Here is a 22,249-nt window from a genome sequence, read left to right as displayed (position 1 = left end):
TAAATTCACACAGGACACCGGATAAGACAGGAGAAGTACTCCAGAAATAACAAACTGACCCTAGCCCCCCGACACATAAACTGCTGCAGTATAAATACTGGAGGCTGAGACAGGAGGGGTCAGGAGACACTGTGGCCCCATCTGATGATATCCCTGGACAGGGCCAAACAGGAAGGATATAACCCCACCCACTTTGCCAAAGCACAGCCCCCACACCACTAGAGGGACATCTTCAACCACCAACTTACCATCCTGAGACAAGGCCGAGTATAGCCCACAAAGATCTCCGCCACGGGCACAACCCAAGGGGGGGCGCCTACCCAGACAGGAAGATCACATCAGTTAGTCAACCCACTCAAGTGGCTCACCCCTCCTAGGGACGGCATGAAAGAGCACCAGTAAGCCAGTGACTCTCTAGAGACAGAGAATCCCAGTGGAAAGAGGGGAACCGACCAGGCAGAGACAGCAAGGGCAGTTCGTTGCTCCAGAGCCTTTCCGTTCACCTTCACACTCCTGGGCCAGACTACACTCAATCATATGACCCACTGAAGAGATGAGTCTTCAGTAAAGACTTAAAGGTTGAGACCGAGTTTGGTCTCTCACATGGGTAGGCAGACCATTCAATAAAAATGGAGCTCTATAGGAGAAAGCTCTGCCTCCAGCTGTTTGCTTAGAAATTCTAGGGACAATTAGGAGGCCTGCGTCTTTTGACCGTAGCGTACGTGTAGGTATGTACGGCAGGACCAAATCAGAGAGATCGGTAGGAGCAAGCCCATGTAATGCTTTGTAGGTTAGCAGTAAAACCTTGAAATCAGCCCTTGCCTTGACAGGAAGCCAGTGTAGGGAGGCTAGCACTGGAGAAATATGATCACATTTTTTGGTTCTAGTCAGGATTCTAGCAGCCGTATTTAGCACTAACTGAAGTTTATTTAGTGCTTTATCCGGGTAGCCGGAAAGTAGAGCATTGCAGTAGTCTAACCTAGAAGTAACAAAAGCATGGATTCATTTTTCTGCATCATTTTTGGACAGAAAGTTTCTGATTTTTGCAATGTTACGTAGATGGAAAAAAGCTGTCCTTGAAACAGTCTTGATATGTTCGTCAAAAGAGAGATCAGGGTCCAGAGTAACGCCGATATCTTTCCGACAGATAATATCTAAACCAGGCCAGAACTTGTCCGTGTAGACCAGTTTGGGTTTCCAATCTCTCCAAAAGAATGTGGTGATCGATGGTATCAAAAGCAGCACTAAGGTCTAGGAGCACGAGGACAGATGGAGAGCCTCGGTCTGATGCCATTAAAAGGTAATTTACCGCCTTCACAAGTGCAGTCTCAGTGCTATGATGGGGTCTAAAACCAGACTGAAGCATTTCGTATGCATTGTTTGTCTTCAGGAAGGCAGTGAGTTGCTGCGCAACAGCCTTTTCAAAATTTTTTGAGAGGAATGGAAGATTCGATATAGGCCGATAGTTTTTTATATTTTCTGGGTCAAGGTTTGGCTTTTTCAAGAGAGGCTTTATTACTGCCACTTTTAGGGAGTTTGGTACACATCCGGTGGATAGAGAGCCATTTACAGTGCCTTGCGAAAGTATTCGGCTCCCTTGAACTTTGCAACCTTTTGCCACATTTCAGGCTTCAAACATAAAGATATAAAACTGTATTTTTTTGTGAAGAATCAACAACAAGTGGGACACAATCATGAAGTGGAACGACATTTATTGGATATTTCAAACTTTTTTAACAAATTTAAAAACTGAAAAATTGGGCGTGCAAGCTAGTCCGAAGACTTCCAGTTTGGTGTGGCGCCATTTCCGTTCCAATTTTCTGGAAGCTTGCTTCAGACCTCGGGTATTTTCTGTATACCAGGGAGCTAGTTTCTTATGAGAATTTGTTTTAGTTTTTAGGGGTGCAACTGCATCTAGGGTATTGCGCAAGGTTAAATTGAGTTCCTCAGTTAGGTGGTTAACTGATTTTTGTCCTCTGGCGTCCTTGGGTAGACAGAGGGAATCTGGAAGGACATCAAGGAATCTTTGTGTTGTCTGTGAATTTATAGCACAACTTTTGATGCTCCTTGGTTGGGGTCTGAGCAGATTATTTGTTGCAATTGCAAACGTAATAAAATGGTGGTCCGATAGTCCAGGATTATGAGGAAAAACATTAAGATCCACAACATTTATTCCATGGGACAAAACTAGGTCCAGAGTATGACTGTGACAGTGAGTAGGTCCAGAGACATGTTGGACAAAACCCTCTGAGTCGATGATGGCTCCGAAAGCCTTTTGGAGTGGGTCTGTGAATATTAAAGTCACCAAAAATTAGAATATTATCTGCTATGACTACAAGGTCCGATAGGAATTCAGGGAACTCAATGAGGAACGCTGTATATGGCCCAGGAGGCCTGTAAACAGTAGCTATAAAAAGTGATTGAGTAGGCTGCATAGATTTCATGACTGGAAGCTCAAAAGACGAAAACGTAATTTAATTTTTTGTAAATTGAAATTTGCTGTCGTAAATGTTAGCAACACCTCCGCCTTTGCGGGATGCACAGGGGATATGGTCACTAGTGTAACCAGGAGGTGAGTTCTCATTTAACACAGTAAATTCATCAGGCTTAAGCCATGTTTCAGTCAGGCCAATCACATCAAGATTATGATCAGTGATTAGTTCATTGACTATAATTGCCTTTGAAGTAAGGGATCTAACATTAAGTAGCCCTATTTTAAGATGTGAGGTATCACGATCTCTTTCAATAATGGCAGGAATGGAGGAGGTCTTTATCCTAGTGAGATTGCTACGGCGAACACTGCCATGTTTAGTTTTGCCCAACCCAGGTCGAGGCACAGACACGGTCTCAATGGGGGATAGCTGAGCTGACTACGCTGACTGTGCTAGTGGCAGACTCCACTAAGCTGGCAGGCTAACAGCCTGCTGCCTGGCCTGCACCCTATTTAATTGTGGAGCTAGGGCAGTTAGAGCCCTGTCTACGTTGGTAGATAAGATGAGAGCACCCCTCCAGCTAGGATGGAGTCCGTCACTCCTCAGCAGGCCAGGCTTGGTCCTGTTTGTGGGTGAGTCCCAGAAAGTGGGCCAATTGTCTACAAGTTCTATCTTTTGGGAGGGGCAGAAAACAGTTTTCAACCAGCGATTGAGTTGTGAGACTGCTGTAGAGCTCATCACTCCCCCTAACTGGGAGGGGGCGAGAGACAACTACTCGATGCCAACACATCTTTCTAGCTGATTTACACGCTGAAGCTATGTTGCACTTGGTGACCTCTTACTGTTTCATCCTAACATCGTTGGTGCCGACGTGGATAACAATATCTCTATACTCGCCAGTTTTAGCTTTAACCAGCACCATCTTCAGATTAGCCTTAACGTCGGTAGCCCTGCCCCCTGGTAAACAGTGTATGATCGCTGGATGATTTGTTTTAAGTCTAATACTGCGGGTAATGGAGTCGCCAATGACTAGAGTTTTCAATTTGTCAGAGCTAATGGTGGGAAGCTTCGGCGTCTCAGACCCCGTAATGGGAGGAGTAGAGACAAGCGAAGGCTCGGCCTCAGACTCCGACTAGCTGCTTAATGGGTAAAACCGGTTGAAAGTTTCTGTCGGCTGAATGAGCTACACCGGTTTAGCATTCCTACAACATTTCCCTCCAGAAACCGTGAGAAAGTTGTCCGGCTGCGGGGACCGTGCGAGGGGATTTATACTAACGTTACTATCTGTACTTACTGGTGGCACAGAAGCTGTTTCATCCTTTCCTACACTGAAATTACCCTTGCCTAACGATTGCGTCTGAAGCTGGGCTTGCAACACAGCTATCCTCGCCGTAAGGCGATCATTCTCCTGTACATTATGAGTACAGCGTCTGCAATTAGAAGGCAATTGTTAATGTTACTATTTAGCTTCGGCTGGTGGAGGTCCTGACGAACCACGTCCAGATAAAGCGTCCGAAGTGAAAAAGTTGAATGAAAAAAAGTTGAGTGAAGGAAAAACCAAAAATATAAACGGTAATTAAAAAATAAAAACCGTAAAGTTGTCAGGTAGCAAAGTAAGGTCAGCAACAAAACGCACAGCAACACGCAAACAAGTCTGCAAGTTGTGACCGGAAATTACCGCTCTGTACCGCTCTATACCGCTCTATTCTGCTCTATACTGCTCTATTCTGCTCTATACTGCTCTATTCTGCTCTATACCCCTCTATTCTGCTCTATTCTGCTCTATACTGCTCTATACCCCTCTATACTACTCTATACCGCTCTATTCTGCTCTATACCGCTCTATACCACTCTATACCACTCTATACCCCTCTATACTGCTCTATTCTGCTCTATTCTGCTCTGTACCGCTCTATACCGCTCTATTCTGCTCTATACCGCTCTATACTGCTCTACACCGCTCTATACTGCTCTATACCTCTTTACACTGCTCTATTCTGCTCTATTCTGCTCTATTCTTCTCTATACCGCTCTATTCTGCTCTATTCTGCTCTATACCACTCTATACCACTCTATACTGCTCTATTCTGCTCTATACTGCTCTATACCACTCTATACCACTCTTGCTGAACGTGCCCCTGGGTTAAAATACTATGACTCTTTCTTTATAAAAAAACTTTAGCTGTTGGCCTCCCGAGTGGCTCAACTGTCTAAGGCAGGAGTCACTACAGACCCGGGTTCGATCCCAGGCTGTGTCTTAGCCGGCCGCGACCAGGAGACCCATGAGGCGGCGCACAATTGGCCAAGCATCGTCCGGGTTAGGGGAAGGTTTAGCAGGCTGGGATTTCCTTGTCCCATCACACTCTAGCGACTCCTTGTGGCGGGCCGGGCGCGTGCACTCTGACTTCGAACGCCAGTTGTGTTGCTGGCTTCTGGGTGAAGAGAGCAGTGTGTCAAGAAGCAGTGCGGCTTGGGAAGGTCGCGTTTTGGAGGATCAATGGCTCTCGACCGTCGCCTCTCCCGAGTCCGTACGGGAGTTGCAGAGGTGGGACAAGACTGTAACTACCAATTGAAAATCACAAAAATAGGGGTTAAAATGTTTTACTTTAGCAGAGCTTGCCTGCCAGGTGCAATGGAACCAATTAATTGATGTGCATTTGGCACGTAGATTCCAAAAAGTTACAGCAATGCCCAAACTCCTCCTCTCACTGTGTATGGCTGTGAACTTCCTCTCCCTCTCCTCCTCTCACTGTGTATGGCTGTGAACTTCCTCTCCCTCTCCTCCTCTCACTGTGTATGGCTGTTGAGCTTCCTCTCCCTCTCTTCCTTTCTCCTCTCTCTTCTTCTCTCTGTTCCTCTTTCTTCTTCTCTCTGTTCCTCTTTCTTCTTCTCTCTGTTCCTCTCTCTTTTTCTCTTGTTCCTCTCTCTTATTCTCTCTGTTCCTCTTTCTTCTTCTCTCTGTTCCTCTCTCTTCTTCTCTCTGTTCCTCTCTCTTCTTCTCTTTGTTCCTCTCTCTTCTTCTCTCTGTTCCTCTCTCTTCTTCTCTCTGTTCCTCTCTCTTCTTCTCTTGTTCCTCTCTCTCTTCTCTCTGTTCCTCTCTCTTCTTCTCTGGTTCCTCTCTCTTCTTCTCTTTGTTCCTCTCTCTTCTTCTCTCTGTTCCTCTTTCTTCTTCTCTCTGTTCCTCTCTCTTTTTCTCTTGTTCCTCTCTTCTTCTCTCTGTTCCTCTCTCTTCTTCTCTCTGTTCCTCTCTCTTCTTCTCTTTGTTCCTCTCTCTTCTCTCTGTTGTTATCAGGTTACATGCCACCCGCTAACAGATAACAAGCTCAGGGTGCAGTGGGCGCTAAATCTCTATTTTTAAAGAGATATGGGGTCTGTTATTTGGCTCAGGGCAGATTGGCTTTGTGAGCCAGAGTCAAGCTGTGTACAGTTGATAAAGCTAAGCGTTGGTGTCAGCCCCTCTCTCATCAAATGTGTTTTTGTCCTCCTTGTGTTGAGTTAGTAGATACGGTCTGAGCTCTCCTCTGTCTCACCCTGCCACAGACCGCCTGTAATCACAGTACTCTTCTTTCTGTGGGTGGAACTCTTCCTATCTATCCACTGTCTCTTATAGCCCTAGTACTGTAGGAGGGATTCTGCTATCTATCTACTCTGTGGGAGGATGAACTTTTTTATTTGTTTTATTAGAATAGACAAAGGTTAGACTACATGAGAAGGGGAGCCAGATGAGACTTGTTGGAGACAGACAATGAACTTTTCTATCTATCTACTCTATAAGAGGAGGAACTGTCTTCTATCTACCCTGTAGGAGGGAGGAACTGGCCTCTATCTACTCTATAGGAGGGAGAGAAATGTCCTCTATCAACTCTGAAGGAGGGGGGAACTGTCCTCTATCAACTCTGAAGGAGGGAGGGAACTGTCCTCTATCAACTCTGAAGGAGGGGGGGAACTGTCCTCTATCAACTCTGAAGGAGGGAGGGAACTGTCCTCTATCAACTCTGAAGGAGGGAGGGAACTGTCCTCTATCAACTCTGAAGGAGGGAGGGAACTGTCCTCTATCAACTCTGAAGGAGGGAGGGAACTGTCCTCTATCAACTCTGAAGGAGGGGGGGAACTGTCCTCTATCTACTCCAAAGGAGGGGGGAACTGGCCTCTATCTATTCTGAGGAGGCCCTGTCATATAAAATCAAATCAAATCAAATTTATTTATATAGCCCTTCGTACATCAGCTGATATCTCAAAGTGCTGTACAGAAACCCAGCCTAAAACCCCAAACAGCAAGCAATGCAGGTGTAGAAGCACGGTGGCTAGGAAAAACTCCCTAGAAAGGCAAAAACCTAGGAAGAAACCTAGAGAGGAACCAGGCTATGAGAGGTGGCCAGTCTTCTTCTGGCTGTGCCGGGTGGAGATTATAATAGAACATGGCCAAGATGTTCAAATGTTTATAAATGACCAGCATGGTCAAATAATAATAATCACAGGCAGAACAGTTGAAACTGGAGCAGCAGCACGGCCAGGTGGACTGGGGACAGCAAGGAGTCATCATGCCTGGTAGTCCTGAGGCATGGTCCTAGGGCTCAGGTCCTCCGAGAGAGAGAAAGAAAGAGAGAATTAGAGAGAGCATACTTAAATTCACACAGGACACCGGATAAGACAGGAGAAATACTCCAGATATAACAAACTGACCCTAGCCCCCCGACACATGAACTACTGCAGTATAAATACTGGAGGCTGAGACAGGAGGGGTCAGGACCTGTTATACAGTGCCTTGCGAAAGTATTCGGCCCCCTTGAACTTTGCGACCTTTTGCCACATTTCAGGCTTCAAACATAAAGATATAAAACTGTATTTTTTTGTGAAGAATCAACAACAAGTGGTACAATATCATGAAGTGGAACGACATTTATTGGATATTTCAAACTTTTTTAACAAATCAAAAACTGAAAAATTGGGCGTGCAAAATTATTCAGCCCCTTAAGTTAATACTTTGTAGCGCCACCTTTTGCTGCGATTACAGCTGTAAGTCGCTTGGGGTATGTCTCTATCAGTTTTGCACATCGAGAGACTGACATTTTTTCCCATTCCTCCTTGCAAAACAGCTCGAGCTCAGTGAGGTTGGATGGAGAGCATTTGTGAACAGCAGTTTTCAGTTCTTTCCACAGATTCTCGATTGGATTCAGGTCTGGACTTTGACTTGGCCATTCTAACACCTGGATATGTTTATTTTTGAACCATTCCATTGTAGATTTTGCTTTATGTTTTGGATCATTGTCTTGTTGGAAGACAAATCTCCGTCCCAGTCTCAGGTCTTTTGCAGACTCCATCAGGTTTTCTTCCAGAATGGTCCTGTATTTGGCTCCATCCATCTTCCCATCAATTTTAACCATCTTCCCTGTCCCTGCTGAAGAAAAGCAGGCCCAAACCATGATGCTGCCACCACCATGTTTGACAGTGGGGATGGTGTGTTCAGCTGTGTTGCTTTTACGCCAAACATAACGTTTTGCATTGTTGCCAAAAAGTTCAATTTTGGTTTCATCTGACCAGAGCACCTTCTTCCGCATGATTGGTGTGTCTCCCAGGTGGCTTGTGGCAAACTTTAAACGACACTTTTTATGGATATCTTTAAGAAATGGCTTTCGTCTTGCCACTATTCCATAAAGGCCAGATTTGTGCAATATACGACTGATTGTTGTCCTATGGACAGAGTCTCCCACCTCAGCTGTAGATCTCTGCAGTTCATCCAGAGTGATCATGGGCCTCTTGGCTGCATCTCTGATCAGTCTTCTCCTTGTATGAGCTGGAAGTTTAGAGGGACGGCCATGTCTTGGTAGATTTGCAGTGGTCTGATACTACTTCCATTTCAATATTATCGCTTGCACAGTGCTCCTTGGGATGTTTAAAGCTTGGGAAATCTTTTTGTATCCAAATCCGGCTTTAAACTTCTTCACAACAGTATCTCGGACCTGCCTGGTGTGTTCCTTGTTCTTCATGATGCTCTCTGCGCTTTTAACGGACCTCTGAGACTATCACAGTGCAGGTGCATTTATACGGAGACTTGATTACACACAGGTGGATTGTATTTATCATCATTGGTCATTTAGGTCAACATTGGATCATTCAGAGATCCTCACTGAACTTCTGGAGAGATTTTGCTGCACTGAAAGTAAAGGGGCTGAATAATTTTGCACGCCCAATTTTTCAGTTTTTGATTTGTTAAAAAAGTTTGAAATATCCAATAAATGTCGTTCCACTTCATGATTGTGTCCCACTTGTTGTTGATTCTTCACAAAAAAATACAGTTTTATATCTTTATGTTTGAAGCCTGAAATGTGGCAAAAGGTCGCAAAGTTCAAGGGGGCCGAATACTTTCGCAAGGCACTGTATCTACTGTGGGAGGACCTGTCATATCTACTGTGGGAGGACCCGTCATATCTACTGTGGGAGGACCTGTCATATCTACTGTGAGGAAGCCCTGTTATATCTACTGTGGGAGGACCTGTCATATCTACTGTGGGAGGACCTGTCATATCTACTGTGAGGAAGCCCTGTCATATCTACTGTGAGGAAGCCCTGTTATATCTACTGTGAGGAAGCCCTGTTATATCTACTGTGGGAGGACCTGTCATATCTACTCTGGGAGGACCTGTCATATGTACTGTGAGGAAGTCCTGTCATATCTGTGGGAGGACCTGACATATTGTTACGCACGCCTCTATGAAGAGGGAACGCAACACCCTGCTACAACTAAACTCTCTGTGAAGTGAAAAAAGGTATGGACTGTAGGTGCGAGTAAGGATGACAACAGACAGAATGTGGTACCGTTTACAAGGACTTTATATGGGGAAAAGGGGCTGGACGGAAGCAAAGCAAAGAAAGTAAATCTCAAAGCCCCCCCTCTCCTATCTTACCTGGCTAACCAATACTTACCTAATTTAGCACCACCTGGTGCCCTAACCAAAATACAGGGGGTGGTCCGCCCAGGTCTTACCTAGTGTGCCTAGACAATGAATATACTACAGGTATATGTATGCCCGCGAGCCTCTTGCCTAAACACTCCCAAGGTGCCTTCCCCTCCCCCCTGGGAACAAATGAAACAGAATATTAAACAATTTCACAAACAAACTAAGAAACAAAGGACATCAAATAAGCTCTACCTGAGCAACAAACTCACAGAACATACCAACTCTCAGCAATGAACTCCCAGCAAAATCAACCTCTAGCAAAAATCAACCTCTAGCAAAATCTCTGCAATGACCTCCCAACAAATCTCTCTAGCAAAATCTCTGCAATGACCTCCCAGCAAATCCTCCAGCAAAATCTCTGCAATGACCTCCCAGCAAATCTTCCAGCAAAATCTCTGCAATGACCTCCCAGCAAATCCTCCAGCAAAATCTCTGCAATGACCTCCCAGCAAATCCTCCAGCAAAATCTCTGCAATGACCTCCCAGCAAATCTTCCAGCAAAATCTCTGCAATGACCTCCCAGCAAATCTCTCCTGAACAGAACACTAGCTTATATACAGCTTCAGAAGGAACAGGTAATTGGAGACTGCTGCGTCTTGACGAGGGGCGGGGTCAGCTCTCCAATTAGCCCTGGAGTCGACCAATCAGCTGCTTGAGGGATTTCAGGAAGCCATTTCCTGAAATAAACACATGCAAGTACACAAACTACAACACATAAACTGGGGAACGTAACACATATCTACTGTGGGAGGACCTGTCATAAAGTACCTCCATACTACTGTTCCATATAGTACACAAACTACAACATATAAACTGGGGAACGTAACACATATCTACTGTGGGAGGACCTGTCATAAAGTACCTCCATACTACTGTTCCATATAGTACACAAACTACAACACATAAACTGGGGAACGTAACACATATCTACTGTGGGAGGACCTGTCATATCTACTGTGGGAGGACCTGTCATATCTACTGTGGGAGGACCTGTTATATCTACTGTGGGAGGACCTGTTATATCTACTGTGGGAGGACCTGTCATATCTACTGTGGGAGGACCTGTCATATCTACTGTGGGAGGACCTGTTATATCTACTGTGGGAGGACCTGTTATATCTACTGTGGGAGGACCTGTTATATCTACTGTGGGAGGACCTGTCATATCTACTGTGGGAGGACCTGTCATATCTACTGTGGGAGGACCTGTTATATCTACTGTGGGAGGACCTGTCATATCTACTGTGGGAGGACCTGTCATATCTACTGTGGGAGGACCTGTCATATCTACTGTGGGAGGACCTGTCATATCTACTGTGGGAGGACCTGTTATATCTACTGTGGGAGGACCTGTCATATCTACTGTGGGAGGACCTGTCATATCTACTGTGGGAGGACCTGTCATATCTACTGTGGGAGGACCTGTTATATCTACTGTGGGAGGACCTGTCATATCTACTGTGGGAGGACCTGTTATATCTACTGTGAGAGGACCTGTCATATCTACTGTGGGAGGACCTGTTATATCTACTGTGAGAGGACCTGTCATATCTACTGTGGGAGGACCTGTCATATCTACTGTGGGAGGACCTGTCATATCTACTGTGGGAGGACCTGTCATATCTACTGTGGGAGGACCTGTCATATCTACTGTGGGTGGACCTGTCATATCTACTGTGGGAGGACCTGTCATATAGTACCTCCATACTACTGTTCCAAATAGTACCTCCATACTACTGCTCCATATAGTACCTCCATAATACTGCTCCATATAGTACCTCCATACTACTGCTCCATATAGTACCTCCATACTACTGCTCCATATAGTACCTCAATACTACTGCTCCATATAGTACCTCAATACTACTGCTCCATATAGTACCTCCATAATACTGCTCCATATAGTACCTCCATAATACTGCTCCATATAGTACCTCCATACTACTGCTCCATATAGTACCTCCATACTACTGCTCCATATAGTACCTCCATACTACTGCTCCATATAGTACCTCCATAATACTGCTCCATATAGTACCTCCATAATACTGCTCCATATAGTACCTCCATAATACTGCTCCATATAGTACCGCCATACTACTGCTCCATATAGTACCTCCATACTACTGCTCCATATAGTACCTCCATACTACTGCTCCATATAGTACCTCAATACTACTGCTCCATATAGTACCTCCATAATACTGCTCCATATAGTACCTCCATAATACTGCTCCATATAGTACCTCCATACTACTGCTCCATATAGTACCTCCATACTACTGCTCCATATAGTACCTCAATACTACTGCTCCATATAGTACCTCCATACTACTGCTCCATAGAGTACCTCCATACTACTGCTCCATATAGTACCTCCATACTACTGCTCCATATAGTACCTCCATACTACTGCTCCATATAGTACCTGCATAGTAATTACCTTGAAGGAGGAGCAGTGCAATATGTGGACTTTGTTGTTGTTAGTTCTGTGATGAAAGGAAAGTTCTACCTACAGCATTCTTTTAAAACGTAGTTGTGATTGTAGTAAGTTGTCTTTCAGGGTTCATGCCAGACCGTGGCTCTTCTGATTCATTTTAGGATTCTCCATTTGTTATGCAATAGGTTGGGCTATGTCGCTCAATCAATCACCTCATGTTGTACTGAGATTAGATTACTTTACAATCCCCAAGATGGATCTACACAATTATTGCTTTAATATATAATGTATGGGTTGTAATGTTTGTAATGTATAATTACCCCATTAACTATTCCATAGCATTCAGCTGAGCTGACAGATATATTGATGTAGTTAGTGGCTTAATAAGTGGTTTTCCTGGTACAGACTCCCGGTTGTTCCCTGTAGTTCAGACTCCCAGGTCTATTGGTCCATGCTTTACATAAATCACATGAATCTTATATTATCTCCACATCTCCTCTCCACAATGTATTCTAGTTAAGGTTAGAGAGAAGGCTGAAGAGTAGGCTGAATTCGAGATAAATCACATTACACGTTCCTGTTGTTCCTAACTGGATTCTCCCACATCTCCACATCTCCTCCTCACAATGTATTCTACTTAAGATTAGAGGGAAGGAAGCGGAGGTTGTGCACAGTCAGAGCCCTGTATCCGACATCTCACTCTATAATATATTGTTGTTAAGCTTACAGAGAAGGCTGTGAGGAGGATTTAACCAGCATCTCCTCCCCACAATGTATTCCAGTTAAAGGGACAATCTGTGATTGGTACATCACCCTTCTGCAGAGCCATCTCTGAACTGTTTACCAAAACAAATGGCTGGGTGTGAATGCTTTGTTGATTTTGGAATCCCAGATTGCCCCTTTACAGATAGCGGGGCAGAGTCTGAACGACATCTCTCCCCACAATGTACAGTGCATTCAACCACATTCATAAAGTATTCATACCCCTTGGACTCACTGTATAATAACAATGTGTTGTAGGTTAGAGGGGTAAAGTCATCTCTCCCACAACAATATATTTATATTTATTTATTACTTTCCAAATAAACATTATTTTTCCATGGAAATACATGGGTAGCCATGAGAAAGACCCCCCCCCCCCCCCCCCCCTAGTGATTGACTATCAAGGATCGCTATGGGGCGCAATCGAGCGATGTAGGCTTGTACACAATCGCCCAACCTTAACACACACACACACTCTCTCTCTCTCTCTCTCTCTCTGTTTACAGTAGGCTAACGTATGTCAATGGTTTTAGGAATGGCAGTAACATCAGGCAGGATTTAGGCTACCAACTGCAATGTTCACATTCCCGCACTGACTGACTGTGTGGAGGCTCATTGATTTAACGTTACGTTAGCCTACATGCTACACCAGTAAAGTAATAAATGATATAGCGGTCTGCTGTATTAACCACGACTTACAGTTCTTTGTGCAGCTTCAAATGTCGAACAACGTTGGAAATTGTTTCGCCTCCGTCTGTAATTTTCTTCCCGCATGTTTTGCAAGTTGCAATCCGTTTTTTTGTTGATACAGCGTCGTCTTTGGGGTATCATCTTTCCAAGGGCTCCATCTGAATTCACCCGCCGACGTTCCTCTGCACTGCCACGCTCAACTGTTTCTCAGCTGGCACAATTTGATTGGCTGCTGTCCGATTCAAACTGTAATCCGTTAAATGAAGAGTTGATGCGCTGCACACTTTTGTTAATAGCATCATTTTGAATATTTGGACTTGGGGAGGCTTGGGGAGGGGTTGGGGAGGCTTGGGGAGACTTGGGGAGGGTTGGGGAGGCTTGGGGAGACTTGGGGAGGCTTGGGGAGACTTGGGGAGGGTTGGGGAGGGTTGGGGAGGCTTGGGGAGGCTTGGGGAGGGTTGGGGAGGCTTGGGGAGACTTGGGGAGGCTTGGGAGGGTTGGGGAGGGTTGAGGAGGGTTGGGGAGGCTTGGGGAGACTTGGGGAGACTTGGGGAGGCTTGGGGAGACTTGGGGAGACTTGGGGAGGCTTGGGGAGGGTTGGGGAGGCTTGGGGAGGGTTGGGGAGGCTTGGGGAGACTTGGGGAGGGTTGGGAAGTCTTGGGGAGGGTTGGGGAGGGTATCAAGTCAGGTCGAGTCATAACGCTCAAGTCCAAGTCACGAGTCACTGGTGTTAAAGTCAAAGTCGAGTTGCAAGTCATGTGACTCGAGTCCACACCTCTGCTTCATACTGTGTGAGTTTCCCTATACCAGACTGCAGGGCTGTGTAGTGTAGCAAACTGCAATTAGAGCTGTTGAGGTGACTGTATTACCGACCACAACACGCGGTCAGAATCATGACCACAGTAGAATTCCACGTGACCGTTGAGTCATGGTAATCTCCTCTTATGCACTCTGGACATGCTTTGGTAGTACCCAACTCACTAACGAGTATCAGGTCCTAATGGCCTGGTACTCAGGGCTCTATTGTCCCTCCATCAGGTCCTAATGGCCTGGTACTCCGGGCTCTATTGTCCTTCCATCAGGTCCTAATGGCCTGGTACTCCGGGCTCTATTGTCCCTCCATCAGGTTCTGATGGCCTGGTACTCCGGGCTCTATTGTCCTTCCATCAGGTCCTAATGGCCTGGTACTCCGGGCTCTATTGTCCCTCCATCAGGTTCTAATGGCCTGGTACTCAGGGCTCTATTGTCCCTCCATCAGGTCCTAATGGCCTGGTACTCCGGGCTCTATTGTCCCTCCATCAGGTTCTAATGGCCTGGTACTCAGGGCTCTATTGTCCCTCCATCAGGTTCTAATGGCCTGGTACTCCGGGCTCTATTGTCCCTCTAACCACTCTGACATCAATGCAAATGAAATGGAAAAATCACATCAAACACTTATCATTAAAACAGTATTTAAAAAAAATAAAAATAAAAACTCACCTCACTGTGATGATCCATTTGAAGAAAGAAGTTCAACAACAGGTTGAAACTGAGTGATCAAATCAAAATCAAATCAAATGTATTTATATAGCCCTTCGTACATCAGCTGATATCTCAAAGTGCTGTACATAAACCCAGCCTAAAACCCCAAACAGCAAGCAATGCAGGTGTAGAAGCACGGTGGCTAGGAAAAACTCCCTAGAAAGGCCAAAACCTAGGAAGAAACCTAGAGAGGAACCAGGCTATGTGGGGTGGCCAGTCCTCTTCTGGCTGTGCCGGGTGGAGATTATAACAGAACATGGCCAAGATGTTCAAATGTTCATAAATGACCAGCATGGTCGAATAATAATAAGGCAGAACAGTTGAAACTGGAGCAGCAGCACAGCCAGGTGGACTGGGGACAGCAAGGAGTCATCATGTCAGGTAGTCCTGGGGCATGGTCCTAGGGCTCAGGTCCTCCGAGAGAGAGAAAGAGAGAAGGAGAGAATTAGAGAATGCACACTTAGATTCACACAGGACACCGAATAGGACAGGAGAAGTACTCCAGATATAACAAACTGACCCTAGCCCCCCGACACATAAACTACTGCAGCATAAATACTGGAGGCTGAGACAGGAGGGGTCAGGAGACACTGTGGCCCCATCCGAGGACACCCCCGGACAGGGCCAAACAGGAAGGATATAACCCCACCCACTTTGCCAAAGCACAGCCCCCACAACACTAGAGGGATATCTTCAACCACCAACTTACCATCCTGAGACAAGGCTGAGTATAGCCCACAAAGACCTCCGCCACGGCACAACCCAAGGGGGGGGGGGGGGGGGAGGCGCCAACCCAGACAGGATGACCACATCAGTGACTCAGCCCACTCAGGTGACGCACCCCCTCCAGGGACGGCATGAGCGAGCCCCAGTAAAGCCAGTGACTCAGCCCCTGAATAGGGTTAGAGGCAGAGAATCCCAGTGGAAAGAGGGGAACCGGCCAGGCAGAGACAGCAAGGGCGGTTCGTTGCTCCAGAGCCTTTCCGTTCACCCTCCCACTCCTGGGCCAGACTACACTCAATCATATGACCCACTGAAGAGATGAGTCTTCAGTAGAGACTTAAAGGTTGAGACCGAGTTTGCATCTCTGACATGGGTAGGCAGACCGTTCCATAAAAATGGAGCTCTATAGGAGAAAGCCCTGCCTCCAGCTGTTTGCTTAAAAATTCTAGGGACAATTAGGAGGCCTGCGTCTTGTGACCGTAGCTTACGTGTAGGTATGTACGGCAGGACCAAATCAGAGAGATAGGTAGGAGCAAGCCCATGTAATGCTTTGTAGGTTAGCAGTAAAACCTTGAAATCAGCCCTTGCTTTGACAGGAAGCCAGTGTAGAGAGGCTAGCACTGGAGTAATATGATCAAATTTTTTGGTTCTAGTCAGGATTCTAGCAGCCGTATTTAGCACTAACTGAAGTTTATTTAGTGCTTTATCCGGGTAGCCGGAAAGTAGAGCATTGCAGTAGTCTTACCTGGAAGTGACAAAAGCATGGATTAATTTTTCTGCATCATTTTTGGACAGAAAGTTTCTGATTTTTGCAATGTTACGTAGATGGAAAAAAGCTGTCCTTGAAATGGTCTTGATATGTTCTTCAAAAGAGAGATCAGGGTCCAGAGTAACGCCGAGGTCCTTCACAGTTTTATTTGAGACGACTGTACAACCATTAAGATTAATTGTCAGATTCAACAGAAGATCTCTTTGTTTCTTGGGACCTAGAACAAGCATCTCTGTTTTGTACGAGTTTAAAAGTAGAAAGTTTGCAGCCATCCACTTCCTTATGTCTGAAACACATTCTTCTAGCAAGGGCAATTTTGGGGCTTCACCATGTTTAATTGAAATGTACAGCTGTGTGTCATCCGCATAGCAGTGAAAGTTAACATTATGTTTTCGAATGACATCCCCAAGAGGTAAAATATATAGTGAAAACAATAGTGGTCCTAAAACGTGGGGTGGTCCTAAAAGCTTGGGGTGATAAAACATGTTCGCTGTGGATGTTGTTTCAAAGCCTAACAACAGGAAATGGTGATGATTAATCCAAAACACATCTGTACGCATATTAGAACTCATGCATAGGATTATCACCCCAAGCCCCCCCCCCCCCAAAAAAAAATGACTGAATTAAAATTACGATTGTTCCATTATGCAAAATATATCTTACCATATATTACGTCTGCCAGAAAATTATTAAACAAAACTGATTTAAGATGTCTCCGGTACGTCACGGGTTTATACTATAACGGGTCTAGCCTATACTCCAACATAAAACAAATTAATGTGTGGTGTGAAGTAAATGTTCTTATAAGTATTTCTCAGCTGCTCATATTAAACACAGCTCTGCTATGAAACCGAAGTAGCCTAGCAGGCATCAACTGAAAAACAGACTTAGCGGGAAGCGCACGGCCTCCATTCACTATTGGAGTACATAGATGACTTTTTTCCTTCTTCCCCCTGCCTCTGTACCTTCCCATTTGACAACGGGCCATTCTAAATCAAAACTAATATTAACTCATTAGTAAAGACCAGATTCAATTGAGAATAGCCTGATGGGTGAAAATGATGATCACTTGATGAGAGAACAGCTGTGCAGCCTGAGGAAAGGAACAGAGCACAAGCTTCTTCTTTTTGAGACTTTCTCAACTCATTAACTGCCTTTGGTCGCATCTTGCAGCCCATATATGTGTTCATCTCTAAGACATTCTAAGGTTTGTATCATTCACAACTAAAGTTGCCAAATAACTCTGAATCTATCATATAAGACCTGTTTCAAATGACCACTTTAATGCTCAACGTAGCCACTCCAATATGCACACTCACTCCAGAATGGGAAAAATATATCCTTTCCATTTTATTAATCTAAGTTAAATTATATTCTTCTTTATTCTAAAATAAAGAAACTAATAAGCATATCTAGTCTTCTAATTGAACAAGTCTACAGCCTATATCATGGGGCATAGACAGATAACATACAGTAGGCCAACTCATATTCTGTTCTCCGGAATACAAAAAATATTCATATCATGTTTCTTTAGACCTGCCTAAAATAAAACATGGATTTATTGTGATGGTTTATATTGATTTATGAGACCTTTTTACGTGTAGATGTTCCATAAGAGGCTTGTAGCCAATGAGGAGGCCTGGAGATGCTAAACGTGTTTATGTTAATTAACCGTCAATTACCGTGAGACCCACAGTCTGTGTAGTATAACAGACTGCAGTACTGTGTAGTATAACCGTCAGCAGTACTGTGTAGTATAACCGTCAGCAGTACTGTGTAGTATAACAGACTGCAGTACTGTGTAGTATAACCGACTGCAGTACTGTGTAGTATAACCGTCAGCAGTACTGTGTAGTATAACAGACAGCAGTACTGTGTAGTATAACAGACAGCAGTACTGTGTAGTATAACAGACTGCAGTACTGTGTAGTATAACAGACTGCAGTACTGTGTAGTATAACCGTCAGCAGTACTGTGTAGTATAACAGACAGCAGTACTGTGTAGTATAACCGTCAGCAGTACTGTGTAGTATAACAGACAGCAGTACTGTGTAGTATAACAGACAGCAGTACTGTGTAGTATAACAGACTGCAGTACTGTGTAGTATAACAGACTGCAGTACTGTGTAGTATAACCGTCAGCAGTACTGTGTAGTATAACCGTCAGCAGTACTGTGTAGTATAACAGACTGCAGTACTGTGTAGTATAACCTTCAGCAGTACTGTGTAGTATAACCGTCAGCAGTACTGTGTAGTATAACAGACTGCAGTACTGTGTAGTATAACCGTCAGCAGTACTGTGTAGTATAACTGTCAGCAGTACTGTGTAGTATAACCGTCAGCAGTACTGTGTAGTATAACAGTCAGCAGTACTGTGTAGTATAACCGTCAGCAGTACTGTGTAGTATAACCGTCAGCAGTACTGTGTAGTATAACAGACTGCAGTACTGTGTAGTATAACCTTCAGCAGTACTGTGTAGTATAACCGTCAGCAGTACTGTGTAGTATAACAGACAGCAGTACTGTGTAGTATAACAGACTGCAGTACTGTGTAGTATAACAGACTGCAGTACTGTGTAGTATAACCGTCAGCAGTACTGTGTAGTATAACCGTCAGCAGTACTGTGTAGTATAACCGTCAGCAGTACTGTGTAGTATAACAGACTGCAGTACTGTGTAGTATAACCGTCAGCAGTACTGTGTAGTATAACAGACTGCAGTACTGTGTAGTATAACCGTCAGCAGTACTGTGTAGTATAACCGTCAGCAGTACTGTGTAGTATAACCGTCAGCAGTACTGTGTAGTATAACCGTCAGCAGTACTGTGTAGTATAACAGTCAGCAGTACTGTGTAGTATAACCGTCAGCAGTACTGTGTAGTATAACCGTCAGCAGTACTGTGTAGTATAACAGACTGCAGTACTGTGTAGTATAACCTTCAGCAGTACTGTGTAGTATAACCGTCAGCAGTACTGTGTAGTATAACAGACAGCAGTACTGTGTAGTATAACAGACTGCAGTACTGTGTAGTATAACAGAGAGCAGTACTGTGTAGTATAACAGACTGCAGTACTGTGTAGTATAACCGTCAGCAGTACTGTGTAGTATAACCGTCAGCAGTACTGTGTAGTATAACAGACTGCAGTACTGTGTAGTATAACCATCAGCAGTACTGTGTAGTATAACAGACTGCAGTACTGTTTAGTATAACAGACTGCAGTACTGTGTAGTATAACAGACAGCAGTACTGTGTAGTATAACAGACTGCAGTACTGTGTAGTATAACCGTCAGCAGTACTGTGTAGTATAACCGTCAGCAGTACTGTGTAGTATAACAGACTGCAGTACTGTGTAGTATAACCATCAGCAGTACTGTGTAGTATAACAGACTGCAGTACTGTGTAGTATAACCGTCAGCAGTACTGTGTAGTATAACCGTCAGCAGTACTGTGTAGTATAACAGACTGCAGTACTGTGTAGTATAACCGTCAGCAGTACTGTGTAGTATAACAGACAGCAGTACTGTGTAGTATAACCGTCAGCAGTACTGTGTAGTATAACAGACAGCAGTACTGTGTAGTATAACAGACAGCAGTACTGTGTAGTATAACAGACTGCAGTACTGTGTAGTATAACAGACTGCAGTACTGTGTAGTATAACCGTCAGCAGTACTGTGTAGTATAACCGTCAGCAGTACTGTGTAGTATAACCGTCAGCAGTACTGTGTAGTATAACAGACAGCAGTACTGTGTAGTATAACAGACTGCAGTACTGTGTAGTATAACAGACTGCAGTACTGTGTAGTATAACCGTCAGCAGTACTGTGTAGTATAACCGTCAGCAGTACTGTGTAGTATAACCGTCAGCAGTACTGTGTAGTATAACAGACTGCAGTACTGTGTAGTATAACCGTCAGCAGTACTGTGTAGTATAACAGACTGCAGTACTGTGTAGTATAACCGTCAGCAGTACTGTGTAGTATAACCGTCAGCAGTACTGTGTAGTATAACCGTCAGCAGTACTGTGTAGTATAACCGTCAGCAGTACTGTGTAGTATAACAGTCAGCAGTACTGTGTAGTATAACCGTCAGCAGTACTGTGTAGTATAACCGTCAGCAGTACTGTGTAGTATAACAGACTGCAGTACTGTGTAGTATAACCTTCAGCAGTACTGTGTAGTATAACCGTCAGCAGTACTGTGTAGTATAACAGACAGCAGTACTGTGTAGTATAACAGACTGCAGTACTGTGTAGTATAACAGAGAGCAGTACTGTGTAGTATAACAGACTGCAGTACTGTGTAGTATAACCGTCAGCAGTACTGTGTAGTATAACCGTCAGCAGTACTGTGTAGTATAACAGACTGCAGTACTGTGTAGTATAACCATCAGCAGTACTGTGTAGTATAACAGACTGCAGTACTGTTTAGTATAACAGACTGCAGTACTGTGTAGTATAACAGACAGCAGTACTGTGTAGTATAACAGACTGCAGTACTGTGTAGTATAACCGTCAGCAGTACTGTGTAGTATAACCGTCAGCAGTACTGTGTAGTATAACAGACTGCAGTACTGTGTAGTATAACCATCAGCAGTACTGTGTAGTATAACAGACTGCAGTACTGTGTAGTATAACCGTCAGCAGTACTGTGTAGTATAACCGTCAGCAGTACTGTGTAGTATAACAGACTGCAGTACTGTGTAGTATAACCGTCAGCAGTACTGTGTAGTATAACAGACAGCAGTACTGTGTAGTATAACCGTCAGCAGTACTGTGTAGTATAACAGACAGCAGTACTGTGTAGTATAACAGACAGCAGTACTGTGTAGTATAACAGACTGCAGTACTGTGTAGTATAACAGACTGCAGTACTGTGTAGTATAACCGTCAGCAGTACTGTGTAGTATAACCGTCAGCAGTACTGTGTAGTATAACCGTCAGCAGTACTGTGTAGTATAACAGACTGCAGTACTGTGTAGTATAACCGTCAGCAGTACTGTGTAGTATAACAGACTGCAGTACTGTGTAGTATAACCGTCAGCAGTACTGTGTAGTATAACCGTCAGCAGTACTGTGTAGTATAACCGTCAGCAGTACTGTGTAGTATAACCGTCAGCAGTACTGTGTAGTATAACAGTCAGCAGTACTGTGTAGTATAACCGTCAGCAGTACTGTGTAGTATAACCGTCAGCAGTACTGTGTAGTATAACAGACTGCAGTACTGTGTAGTATAACCTTCAGCAGTACTGTGTAGTATAACCGTCAGCAGTACTGTGTAGTATAACAGACAGCAGTACTGTGTAGTATAACAGACTGCAGTACTGTGTAGTATAACAGAGAGCAGTACTGTGTAGTATAACAGACTGCAGTACTGTGTAGTATAACCGTCAGCAGTACTGTGTAGTATAACCGTCAGCAGTACTGTGTAGTATAACAGACTGCAGTACTGTGTAGTATAACCGTCAGCAGTACTGTGTAGTATAACAGACTGCAGTACTGTGTAGTATAACCGTCAGCAGTACTGTGTAGTATAACCGTCAGCAGTACTGTGTAGTATAACCGTCAGCAGTACTGTGTAGTATAACTGTCAGCAGTACTGTGTAGTATAACCGTCAGCAGTACTGTGTAGTATAACCGTCAGCAGTACTGTGTAGTATAACAGACTGCAGTACTGTGTAGTATAACCGTCAGCAGTACTGTGTAGTATAACCGTCAGCAGTACTGTGTAGTATAACAGACTGCAGTACTGTGTAGTATAACCGTCAGCAGTACTGTGTAGTATAACCGTCAGCAGTACTGTGTAGTATAACCGTCAGCAGTACTGTGTAGTATAACAGTCAGCAGTACTGTGTAGTATAACCGTCAGTAGTACTGTGTAGTATAACCGTCAGCAGTACTGTGTAGTATAACAGACTGCAGTACTGTGTAGTATAACCTTCAGCAGTACTGTGT

The 22,249-nt window shown here is 44.4% G+C and overlaps 1 protein-coding gene and 1 long non-coding RNA gene across 4 annotated transcripts in view; one reads left to right on the top strand and one right to left on the bottom strand.

Moving 5' to 3' along the window:
- Window positions 1-22,249, top strand: part of LOC110531262 (copine-8) — a 218,791-nt gene that overhangs the window by 31,680 nt on the left and 164,862 nt on the right. The window lies entirely within an intron of this gene.
- Window positions 14,816-15,566, bottom strand: LOC149981347 (uncharacterized). Its single transcript, XR_016483486.1, has 2 exons — window positions 15,514-15,566; window positions 14,816-15,218 (listed from the first exon to the last, which is right to left on the bottom strand). It is a non-coding gene; the product is annotated as an uncharacterized LOC149981347 (long non-coding RNA).

Source organism: Oncorhynchus mykiss, chromosome 9 (genome assembly GCF_057628025.1).
Source record: "Oncorhynchus mykiss isolate SJ-2025 chromosome 9, ASM5762802v1, whole genome shotgun sequence".
Lineage (NCBI taxonomy): Eukaryota > Metazoa > Chordata > Actinopteri > Salmoniformes > Salmonidae > Oncorhynchus > Oncorhynchus mykiss.
The sequence above is the reverse complement of the archived record's forward strand: the minus strand, read 5'-3'. Positions and strand labels throughout refer to the sequence as shown.